The 12,541-nt window shown below is 44.8% G+C and overlaps 1 protein-coding gene across 3 annotated transcripts in view; it reads right to left on the bottom strand.

Moving 5' to 3' along the window:
• Positions 1–8,850: 8,850 nt before the first annotated feature.
• LOC127630885 (titin homolog) overlaps positions 8,851–12,541 on the bottom strand; it is a 61,461-nt gene continuing 57,770 nt past the window's right edge. For all 3 annotated transcript variants that reach the window (XM_052108734.1, XM_052108733.1, XM_052108735.1), the window contains exon 13: positions 8,851–10,948. The gene's annotated coding sequence lies outside the window, so the exon portion shown is untranslated. The remainder of the gene's footprint in view (positions 10,949–12,541) is intronic.

A 12,541-nucleotide genomic window follows, 5' to 3' on the forward strand; every position in this document is an offset into this window, starting at 1 on the left:
GGGCATTGAAGGCCCTTGGCTTCATAAGCCAGCACTATAGCATCCACTATCCAGCGCGATATTCTTTGCTTTGAAACTGCGAGACCTTTAGTGCAGCCGCCAAAGCATACAAATAATTGTTCCGTCTGTCTGAACGGGGCAGAACGTTCCAAATATACTCTGAGCGCCCTGACCGGGCAGAGTAAATTAGCATCGCTTTCGTCTGCTGGAGACGATAGCGCTGCCAGAGATATAACCTGTACTCTGAAGGGTGTGGAGAGCACTTTAGGAATATACCCGTGCTTTGGCCTAAGGACAACTCTGCAGTCGTTAGGTCCAAATTCCAGGCAAGCAGCGCTTGATGACTGAGGCGAGCTCCAGCAAGATTGCAGTTTTGAGCGAGAGCTGTTTAAGTTGCACGGTTCGGAGAGGTTCGAACGGGGCACTCTTGAGTGCGTCCAGGACCGTGGCCAGGTCCCAGATCGGCACTGAGGGGGGGCGAGGAGGGTTCATCCTCCTAGCGCCTCTTAGGAAACGAATGATTAGGTCGTTTTTCCCTAATGAGCGTCCCTTGTCAGGATTGTGTGACGCTGCTATGGCAGCCACATAGACTTTGAGCGTGGAGGGTGTGCGGCCCGCCTCCAGCAGCTCTTGCAAGAAGGCGAGTACACTTGATATCTCGCACGATTTGGGGTTCAAGCTCTTGGTATCACACCAGTCACTGAACACTTTCCACTTTTGGGCATATAAGCGCCTCGTAGAGGAATCGGCCATGGGGCAGATTGCATCATCTGCATCAGTTCTGGAAACCACGTCTGGTTCTTCCAGAGTGGGGCTACCAGGAGCACTGCACATTTCACTTCCCTGATCCGACTGATGACCTGAGGTAGCATCGCGATCGGGGAAAAGCATACAAGAGGCGGTTCGGCCAGACTTGGGCGAAGCGTCCGTGCTTTTGAGAAGAAAAGAGGGCAGTGCGCATTTTCCCTGGAGGCGAAGAGGTCGACCTCTGCCTCGCCAAATGTTTGCCATAACCACTGAGCCATCAGGGGTGGAGAGACCATTCCCTGGGAGAACTTTGTCTCTGGACAGCATGTCCGCTCCCTGGTTCAGGACGCCTGGCACATGCGCTGCTCTCAGCGAGCGCAGGTTGTGCTGTGACCATAAGATGAGCTCCCTGGCCATAGAGTGCAGGGAGCTCGACCTGAGTCCACCCTGGCGATTTATATACGATACTACCGTCATGTTGTCCGTTCGGACCAGGACGTGTTCGTTTTTCAGGTATGGAAGCAGGGCTCTGAGAGCCAAGGCGACCGCTTTCATTTCCAGACAGTTTATATGTAGGCACTTTTCCGGGTTTGACCAAAAGCCGGAGACAGGCCTGCCCTCGTAAAGGGCCCCCCATCCTATTTTGGAGGCATCTGTCGTGATAATTTTTCTCCGTGTGTTCACGCCCAGACTCACGCCGGTTTGATACCAGCCGACGGCTATCCAGGGCGTCAGGGCTTTTATACAGCCGTGATTCGCTCTGATTAAAAAGTGGCCCGAGCGCCACGCGTGAGTGGGGACACGGCTCTTGAGCCAGCGTTGGAGAGGACGCATGTGCAACAATCCTAGCTGGAGTACAGCTGATGCCGAGGCCATGAGACCGAGCATCCTTTGAAATCGTTTGACGAGCGTGCGCGCCGCTCTGAATGATGTTGCAAGGCGCAATAGCGGCAGCTCTGATGAGAGCGCCGTCATCTGCACTGAGTCTAGCACTATTCCCAGAAAAGAGATATTTTGGCTGGGGGATAGCACGCTCTTTGCAAAATTGATTTTCAGACCCAGGCATTCTAGATGGCTGATAATCCAAGATCTGTGCATTGTTAACTGACTCTCTGATTGTGCTATGATTAGCCAATCGTCGAGGTAATTCAGTATCCGCACTCCCCGCTGTCTCAGGGGGGAAAGTGCTGCGTTCACACATTTCGTGAATGTACGGGGGGCCAATGATAGGCCGAATGGTAGTACTGTGTACTGGTATGACTGTCCCTCGAAAGCGAATCTCAGAAAAGGCCTGTGATGAGGCGCTATCGGGATGTGAATGTAACCGTCTTTCAAATCCACTGATAGGAACCAATCCCCGGGGCGAACTTGCGCGAGGATATGTTTGGTCGTTAACATTCTGAACGAGCGAATCATTAAAGCTTTGTTCAGATGTCTGAGATCTAGGATGGGGCGGAGGCCACCGTCCTTTTCGGACGAGAAAATAGCAGCTGTAAAACCCGCCTAGCTCATAGAGGGACGGACAGTTTCTATAGCGCCCTTCTCTATCAGTTTGAGCACCTCGGTGCGTAGAACATGTGAAACATCTTTCCTCACTTTAGTCTCGACCACCGCTGAAAAGCGGGGTGGTCTGCGAGCGAATTGAAGCGAGGAACCGTGTTTTATTATGTTCAAAACCCATTTCGGTATGTCAGGGATTTTTTCCCAGGCTTTTGCTCGCACAGATATGGGCTGAATGCTGGCTGGGGGCGTGTCGCAGTGACGTATGGGCCCCACCGGCGAATTGCCTTGTGCTAACACTGAGCTTACAGCTCTCAGAAGCGCGGGCGCGCGCTGAGCAGCTTTGTTGAGTGCCGAGTGCAGGGGTGCATGTGAGATTACAGGCACGCGTGCTATCTCAGTAATGCTTGCAGCATGAGCTGGAGAAATGTTTGAAACTGTATCGACAGTGTTTACGGGTGGGGGTGCATACATTGTAATAGGCACGCGCGCCACTTTCATAAAGCTTCCCGCCCTTAGCGGGGAGTTTCTTGGCTCGTGCGTCGCATCTGTGATGCTCGCGGCATGAGCCAGAGAACTGTTTGAAACTGTATGGGCAGCTTATGGGTGGGGGTGCATATACTGTAGTAGGCACGTCGCGCCACTTTCATAAAGCCTCCGCCATGGGCGGGGGTTTCTGGCCATGCATACAGTGTTTGTGTGTAGGGGTGCATGCATGACAGCAGGCACAGCGCTACCTTTATAGTATTTCCGCTTTTACTGGGGAAGTGTTTATAACTGTGGGAACAGTGCTTGTGTGTAGTGGTGCATACATGACAATAGGCACATGATCTACATTTATGGGGCGTCCAGCTGGAGCTGGGCAGTACTGTTTGGACAGTATTGATATGTGGGAATGCGTGCTTTAGTGTGGACACGTGACCCCTTAGTGACACAAGCAGAAAATGACTCTTTTTGTGATTTTTGTGTGTCGCCGTTAAAACGGCGTTTGATTGCAGGTGAGCGAGTTCTGTGACTGGCCCATTGACTGCTGTACAGACATTTCCAGCCGCCTGTAAGGGGACTGGGTAATGTTTTACACGTTTTGGAGAGAGTGGTCCGGCTTTTGTGAGACACGCACTCTCTCTTTTTCTTCCTATGGCTAGGAAGACTTACGAGGCTCCGGGTTCAGCACGATCTTGGGCCGAGGTCCCCGTCGCTCAGGCGGCTGCTTTCGGTTAGCGGAATGCGAGCGGCGTGGAGCGTCTGTTTCAGGCCTGTTTTTTTGGCTGGGAGACGGGAGGCGCCGCTCTGGCTCGCTGCTGCTGCTGAGGCAGTCTCTGGCGGCTCTGTGACGAGCTGGAGCGCTTGGGCAGGAAGTGACGCATAGCCTGCGAATCCTTCCGAGCTTCAGTGAAGCGTTCCGCGAACTCTCTTACCGCCGGTCCGAACAGGCCGCTTGGAGTGATAGGCGCGTCGAGGAATGGTGCCTTATCCGCGTCCTTCATCTCCGTTAGCGTCAGCCACAGATGGCACTCAAGGACAGTCAGGTTAGCCATGGCCCGGCCGATGGATTGGGTGGTGGCCTTTGTGGCTCGCAGGGCTACATCAGTGGCGCTGCGCAGGTCCTTGAAAGCCTCAGGTTCAGGTCCAGACTCATCCATGGTGCGGAGAAGTTTGGCCTGATAAACTTGCAGAACAGCCATGGAATGAAGCGCTGATGCAGCTTGGCCGGCGGCGGCGTATGCGCGACCGGCGAGAGCTGAGGTAGATCGGCAGGGCTTCGAGGGATGAGAAGCTTTGGCTTTCCATCCAGCGGTGGAGGGTGGGCACAGATGGTTGGCCACAGCCTCCTCGAGGGGCGGGGTTCCCTCGTAGCCTCTTTCTCTCGCGCCGTCTACCGAGGAGAGCGAGGAAGAGAAAGAAGGCTTCAGGCGAGCAGAGTGCGGGGCTTTCCATGACTTTGTGAGTTCGTCGTGAACTTCGGGGAAGAAAGGGGAGGGTCTCTGTCGAGGGGCCTGCCGGCGCCCCTGTAGGAACCACTCGTCCAGCCGGCTGTGGGCGGGTTCTTTCGGAGAAGACCAGTCGAGCCCGAGGTCTTCCACGGCTTTAGATAGGATGCGGACGATCTCCGAGTCCATGCTGGTGCCCGTGCTCGTGTCCGCTAATGTCGACGGCGCGGGGTCGAAGGCCGAGCCCGGCCAGTCGTCGGATGCAGCGTCAATGGAAAGGCTGTCATCCTTTTCACCGTCGTCCCCTGACGCGCCGAACGAGACGAGACCAACCGCTCTGTTGGAGGGGTGCTGGTCCGCCTGCGTGAAATGGACTGGTGGCGGGGAGTTCTCGGGTAGTGGTGAAGCACGCGGGGACTGGCCCGGCGTGACGTCACTGAAGTCCGCGTGCTCTGGCAGCCTCTGTGAGCGGCGCTTTTTCTTGCGCGGCTCGAACAGAGGGGACGGCAGCACGGTGGTAGCAGGCTCGGCGAAGGCGGCGAAGCGAGCGCGCAGCTCGGTAAGGCCCAGGGAGTCACATTCGGGGCATCCACCTCGAGTGAGAGCAGCTTCTGCGTGGTCGGGTCCCAGGCAGCGAGTGCAGATAATGTGACGGTCCCCGTCAGGAAGAAGGCCTCTGCACGAGGCGCAGGTGGAATGCATTTGGAACAACGCCTCGAAATTGCTCTTTTACTAAAATACAAAAAGCGTCGCAGAGGCGAACACTTGCAAAGTAGCTTAGCAAAAGGATATCAGGGTGATGCGCGCCGGATGGCATAGCAGAAGGCTTTGAAGGCGGCTGAAGGCGCCGGCGTCCTCGTAGCAGTCCTGCTGTAGGCTTGTCGACGGCGGGCGAAAAGACTCCAATAATCCGGAGGATCCAGCGAAGAGAAGGTCTTTGCTGAAGGAGATTAAATCTAAAGAACTCTCATGACGGGGTGCCTAATATATAGCCCTAGCCACACCCATCTTGGCGGGCTCTGAGCCCATTGGTCGCGCGTTCAGAGTCACTCCGCCATTGGTTCGAGCAAGTTGCCGCAGCACAGCCAATGACCGAGCTGCCTCGCTCATTGCTGTCTGCTGTGCAGCTGCAATGCGTTTTACATAAAGACTTAAATATTTCCCATAGCGTAAGCTACTTACGCAATACCATACCATACCAAATTTATTTGTTAAGCACTTTACAACAACCAAAGTTGACCAAAGTGCTGTACATAAAAATATAGAAAAATATACATAAACATATGTACAATTAATAACCATACAATAAAAACAAAGTAACAAATACAATCAAGTAAATAAAATCGAGTAAATAAAATTGGATAAATAAAATCGACCTCTCACTAGGTGTTAAAAGCCACAGAGAAAAGATGGGTTTTAAGAAGGGTTTTAAAAACAGATAAAGAAGAGGCCTGCTTTACATGCAAAGGCAGATCATTCCATAGTCTAGGGGCAGACACAGCAAAGGCACGGTCCCCTCTGAGCTTACGCTTAGTTTTAGGCACAATCAGGAGCAGCTGATCATCTGACCTGAGAGCTGGACGGGTTTATAAGAGTGTAGAAGCTCAGAGAGGTATGGCGGGCAAGACCATTTAAAGATTTAAAAGCAAATAACAGAATTTTAAAATGGATCCTAAATTGAATAGGCAGCCAATGTAATGAAGCTAAAATAGGGGAAATGTGCTCATGTTTACGTGTGCCTGTTAAAAGACATGCTGCTGCATTTTGTACCATCTGGAGACGGGTGATGGAGAACCCACTAACCCCCACATATAGGGAATTACAATAGTCCAGCCTTGTAGTTACAAAGGCGTGGATTGCAGTTTCAAAATGTTGTCTTGACAGAACTGGCTTTATTTTGGCCAGCTGCCTCAAATGAAAGAAGCTTGATTTGACAACAGCTTTGATGTGACTGTCAAATTTAAGCTCAGGGTCCACTTTAACTCCTAGATTTGTAATGTTAGATTTAATATAGGGTGCCAAGGAGCCCAGATCTACAGGCGGGGTCCCAGTTGTGCCTCCAAAAACCATCACTTCTGTTTTTTTATCATTAAAATTTAAAAAGTTCAGAGCCATCCAGGCCTTTATGTTGTCGAGACAATTGAGTAGTTGTCCAACAGAGTTATCATTTTTCTTTTTAAGGGGTACATAAATCTGACTGTCATCTGCATAACAGTGGAATGAAAAGCCGTACTTTCTAAGTATGGAACCAAGTGGAAGCAAATACAAAGAGAAAAGTAGAGGGCCGAGGACTGAGCCCTGTGGGACCCCACACAAGAGAGGAGCAGTGGAGGAAACAAATTCACCTATGCTGACACAAAAAGTTCGATCCGCTAAATATGACCTAAACCACTCCAGTGCCATGCCACTGATGCCCACCCACTGCCTTAAACGTGAAATCAATATCTCATGATCCACTGTGTCAAATGCAGCAGTTAGATCCAAAAGCACAAGGATAACACAGTCGCCAGAGTCAGTCGTTAAAAAGATATCATTAAAAACTCTTAAAAGAGCGGTTTCGGTGCTGTGCAAGGTTTTAGAGCCGGACTGGAAAACCTCTAGTATATTATGTTCTTCCAAAAAGACCAATAATTGACTGTGCACAATCTTCTCCAGGATTTTTGAAAGGAAGGGCAATTTGGAAATAGGCCTGAAATTAGCAAGAACTGACGGATCCTGAGCAGGTTTTTTAATCAGAGGTTGAACCACTGCATGTTTCAAAATTTCAGGGACCACACCCGAGGTCAGACTACTGTTTATAACTGCAGCCACAGATGGTCCTACAGTGGGGAAAACCTCCTTAAATAGTCGAGGGTGAACAGCATCATTTGGAGAACCCGAGGGCTTCAAGTGACCAACTACCTCCTCTAAAAAGAAAAAGTCACCGGCTCAAAATGATCAAAAACAACCGAGCAAGGGACAGAGATTGAAGGGTCTGAAGCTGAAGGCGCAATTTGAGACCTAATAGAAGTGACCTTATCAATAAAAAAGCAAAGGAAATTTTCACACATAGCAGGGGATGCCTCCATACAAGCATTCTGTGGTGCATTTAAAAGTGAGTCAATGGTGTTAAACAAAACACGAGGCTTGCGACTATTTGCCAGAATAATATCTGTGAAATGTTTTCTTTTGGCATCTTTCACAGTTTCCTGGAAATGACGCCAGCAATCCCTTAACATTTGAAGAGACACCTGCAGTTTGTCCTTCTTCCACTTGCGCTCAGCTCTACGGCACTCACGTCTGGCAGCATGAGTTATGTCATTTAACCAGGGCTCAGATTTAGTTTTTGGCTGCCTGGATTTTAATGGAGCCACAGTGTCTAAAACAGTTTGGCAGGTGGAGTGAAACCATGAGCTAAGCTCTTCTGTGTGCAATACAGACTCAGGGGTGATGGTGTTCTGACTGAAAGCAGCCGAGAACTGAGCAGCAGTGGAAGGGTTAATCATGCGACAGCGCCTTGCAGCAGCGCGAGGTTTAAATGTATGACAGGCAAGGGCAGTCTCAAATAATACCGGCATATGGTCAGAAAACACTGCGTCACATATCTCTAGATTAAGAACAGGCAAACCATATGATAAAACAGCAATAGGAGAGACCTCTCGAGAGGGAACTCGCAGTTGTCAAAGGACATCCATCTAGCTGTTGAAAAACCGCACGAGTGGATGCAAAAACACTTTCAGTTTAAAGATGTTCACATGACAGCACTGGCTGAAGTTTCACACATTTACCTCTCAAAAAACAGATCAGTTGATTGTAGGTACATTTCCACTGTATCTAGTGCTGTTTTTTCTCTGTGTTATTAAATATCTCGACACGATACTATTTTACTGTGTGAGAAACTGTTCTAAATTATTCAGTGAGGGAGCGCAAACACATTCTCATGGTGAAATCGTCAGGATTCATATGACTTTAATAAATCTGGCTAATTCCTATGATATGGTACTACTGCACTCGTTTGAATTCCTACAACATTCACTACAGCCAGTGATGTCACCGGATATCGTTTCCATTTAATACGCGACAGCTTCCTATCATGTTTACACACCTAAATGTCCTAGCAAATGTTCCTGAATCCCTGCATAACTGCGTAGTGGTTTATTTTCACTTCTAAAATCGATAAAGGTACACTCAGTGTTCTTTGTATATTGTCTCTGACTTGCACGGACACGTATGGGCCTTGAAACACAATCATTTTCAGTTGACCGATACATTTGTAGTTATTCACTATTCACAGTCAGCCATACTTAATTTAATCCATGAGTGAAAGTGTCCAATATCAGGCTGGTTACTGAGATGGAGTAATATTCGCCTGGTCATGTGATCATAACATGGCAGCCCCCATGAGGGGACCCTGTCCATGAAGAATAAAACAGCTTTTATAAGATTACTTATATGACTGGAGTCTCCATTTCATGTCAGTGCTCATGATTTTATACATACGTTTCAAAATTACAATAAAATAAACATTTTTAATGAGGAAAAAATAAAATAATGAGTGGACCTTAAATGATTGTTATTTCCAGACACTCCTTAGGAAATTGCAGATTTTCATCAGTTAAATGTGAAAAATGTAAATGTGATTTCAAATCAAACTATCAATATATTAAGTCAATATATTACATTAAGTCCTTAAATGCATAAATTTTGCTATAAATAGATTTAATATGATTTTATTATGAACTTACAGTCTTGGACACTGCATTACAGCACAGTGCAATAAACATTTTTACAGACAAATTTAAAATAATATGGACAAATTACCCTTAGACTATAACACATATAGGCAGACAGAGAAAAGCTGATATTAGAAAAAATAATAACCTTAGGACACATTACTCACATACCTTAAGCATACGAACATCACTAGATTGACAGGTGGACACATGCGTTAAAAAAAGTGACTACTGGTCAGTACAGCTGTTCGTTATCGGTGAAAAGTGCTTGTTGAAGGAACTTTAGGTGGGAGTGGCACCATGGCTCTGGGTTTTTCAAAAATATGGTGACAACAAATGTGCAATGTCATTTGAACAATGCTTACAGTACTTTGACATTTTCAGAATTCCCTTGAACTAGTAAACAAGAACAGAACAAGCTTCACAATGTGTGACCTAGAGTGAGGGACACAAATGAAACCTTTTCCCTTTGTATATTCATTCATTATTACAAACATTGTAAGGGAAGAGGAGAATTGGTCTACAGGATAGATTAACTTTGTGCAATTATTTACCATTCATTTTTGGCCCTTAATTGAAGCAAGAAAAGTAATGGGATGTCAAATAAAAAAATAAGAAAATGAAGCGTAATAAACGGGAATGATTGATTGTACATGCACTGAAATTGCATTTTTTTTTTTTCTAATCATGATGTTATCATTGAATGCTCATGAAAATGAGAATGTAATGAATGCAGTACGCTAAACAAATGATTGTAAAACAGCCATCCGGTTAGACTGAGGCAGCACAGAGTCCTTTAAATATGTGTGAGAGCCCCAAATCTGAACCTAAATCTAGAGGTGAAGACGTGTGCAAACAAATTATACACTTGGTGCATTCAGTGGCCCATTCAAACTCCCACTCTCAACCTTGCATTCATAAAATAACACACACACACACAACTCATAGGACCTCAGGTCTTCTTAAACATAGAAAAATATGGTCTAAGTATGTGTGGATTGTTCCTGTTGATTATTAGACATATACCATTTTCCTCTGGCAATAACTCTTTCAAACCAGCATTACTACAAATATAACATTTTGAGACTATATTAAAATTTTTCATAACTAAATACACTTTCTATACAGTCTGTTTTTAGGCTAGCTAGCAATGATTTGTTGACTATTCCAGTCATGAAATAAATCATGATGTCTATGAAAATGCAGTGCAACTGATGCCTATAACCATCAACTGAACAAAAACATTGGGAATTAAACAAACAAACAAACAAACAAACAAACAAAAAAAATTATGAAATCTGAACTAATATGAACAGATAAAATATACAAATAAACTAACATCAATAATCGGTCCATACTCAAGTTAAATGAAGCACTTCATGTTACTGTAGATGAACTGCAAATAAAATTATTTTCAAATTTAAATTTTTTTGCCTTGTTTTCCAGTAAAAATATTAAAACCTCCTTAAAACAAGATACATTCACTTGAGTAAAACTGTGTAAGATAATAAGACTTGTTTTCAGATAATGTACATTTAACTACATTTCTTCTTCAATGGTGTAAGAAAAATACTCTTAATTCAGGATAAATTCTCTAAAATGCAATTTTACTTCTCGTGGGGAAACTTTACTTGTTTCAATGACGTTTAGATATTTTTAATGGAAAACAAGACAAAAATACTGATTAGAAAACTATTTTTTCGTAGTGTGTGTGGTCCCACAGGTCGACTCAACTGTCAGTTCCACCATAAATTCTGATCTTTTGCTCACTAGAGGTATGCAAAAATAATTATTTCAGACAAAGGGCTTAAGAGATAACATATAACATGGACACACACTTTCACACACAGATCTCCGCTTTGCACTTTAAGTGAGCCAGAAATCTTTTCGAAAGGCACCATGCACATGTACACGACTTAGGTCTGAGGGGAAGATCAACAAATAAACAAACACACAACAATGTCGTAGTCAGCAGCAGCAGATTCACGTCAACTCCAGGTCAAATGTTAAGGCTTCTGTCAAGTGTTACAGCTACTGGTTATAAGGCATCCTGAAATGCTGAAACAAAAGAAAAAAAGAAAAACCTTTACAAAAAGTACCTTTACACAAGTGAGAAACATAATAAGAGATGTCAAAAACACCAGTACCAGTACTTCCATACCAGGTAAATAGCCAAGTTTACAAAAAGTATTGATACAAGTATTTTTAACTATATCGGAAATGAAAGCACAGCGTAGTTCTAGCGGGAAGACTAGCAGCTGTACATCATCGTGCCAATAGCTAGGTAACTCCTAGCCAATCACATGCAAGCCGATGCTTTATAAGTCTGCTCACAATCTATCACATTGCAGTTTCATTGTGCTAACACGGCAACCTCCACCACCCCACCACCCCACCACCACCAGTTGTCCCGTCCTGCACGGGGGTAGGCTCCTTGCCACTGCCTCCTATCTCCGGCAGGATATGACGGTTCAGAGTACAAATTCTTCGGACTGCCAGACGGGGCTTTTGCCAAAGAGGGACATTACATTGCTGTTTTATATTCATCAAATAAATGTCATCTTGAATTTCACTTAAGTCTGCGAGTCTTCCTGATAGAAGTAGCTAATACCGATTCAATCTGGTATTTTTAAAGCATGGTCTACTTTTATGATCTACATTAGCAACAGTGTTTGCTTATGGCATTCAGTGATTGCAATATTCTTTAAAAATATATCCATTTGTGTTCTGCAGAAAAACATAATATGGGATTGGAACGACATAAATGTTAGTGAATAAAATTGTAATTTTTTGGTGAATTATTGGTTGTCATAAAATAATGTCATACAATAATAATGTTATGCATATGTAAATGTTTTAAGTGAATATCAACAGGTGGGACAAAACAATTAAAGTGTCAAAATAGTGGATCTGTGCATTAGGCCTTGCAATATAAATGCAGCCCAAAAGGCACTGTATTTTATGTCATTATTATTAATCAAACAAATATAATGACAAGAAAAAAGGGAAAACTGCTAACTGTTCTTGGTTGGATAACTAGTTGGAATAGTTCACCCAAAGTGAAAATTATCTAATAATTTACTCAACCTCATGCCATCCCAGATGTGCAAATATAACACAAACACTTTTTTTAGAAGAATATTTCAGATCTGAAGGTCCTCACAATGCAAGTGAATGGGTACCAACATTTTAAATCTTAAAAAAGGCACATAAGTAATCCATACGACTCCTATGGTTAAATCCAGGTCTTCTGAAATGATAGGTGTGGGCAAGAAACAGATCAATATCTAAGTCCTTTTTTTACTGTAAATTCTCCTCCCTACCAAGTAGGTGGCGATATGTACGAAGAAGGTTTATCACCAAAAAACAAAAGTGAACACAACAAAATGTGAAAAGGACTTAAATATCTATCTGTTTCTCACCCACACCTATCAAATTGCTTCTGAAGTAATGGATTAAACCACTTGATTACTTTTGTGCTACTTTTCTGTGCTTTTGGAGCTTCAAAATTTTGATAATCATTCACTTGCATTGTTAGGACCTACAGAGCTGAAAAATTTATTTGTGAAGAAAAAAGTCATACACATCTGGTATGGCATGAGGGTGAGAAAATGATGAGAGAATTTTCATTTTTAGGTGAACTATCCCTTT

Source organism: Xyrauchen texanus, chromosome 37 (genome assembly GCF_025860055.1).
Source record: "Xyrauchen texanus isolate HMW12.3.18 chromosome 37, RBS_HiC_50CHRs, whole genome shotgun sequence".
NCBI classification, from domain to species: Eukaryota; Metazoa; Chordata; class Actinopteri; order Cypriniformes; family Catostomidae; genus Xyrauchen; species Xyrauchen texanus.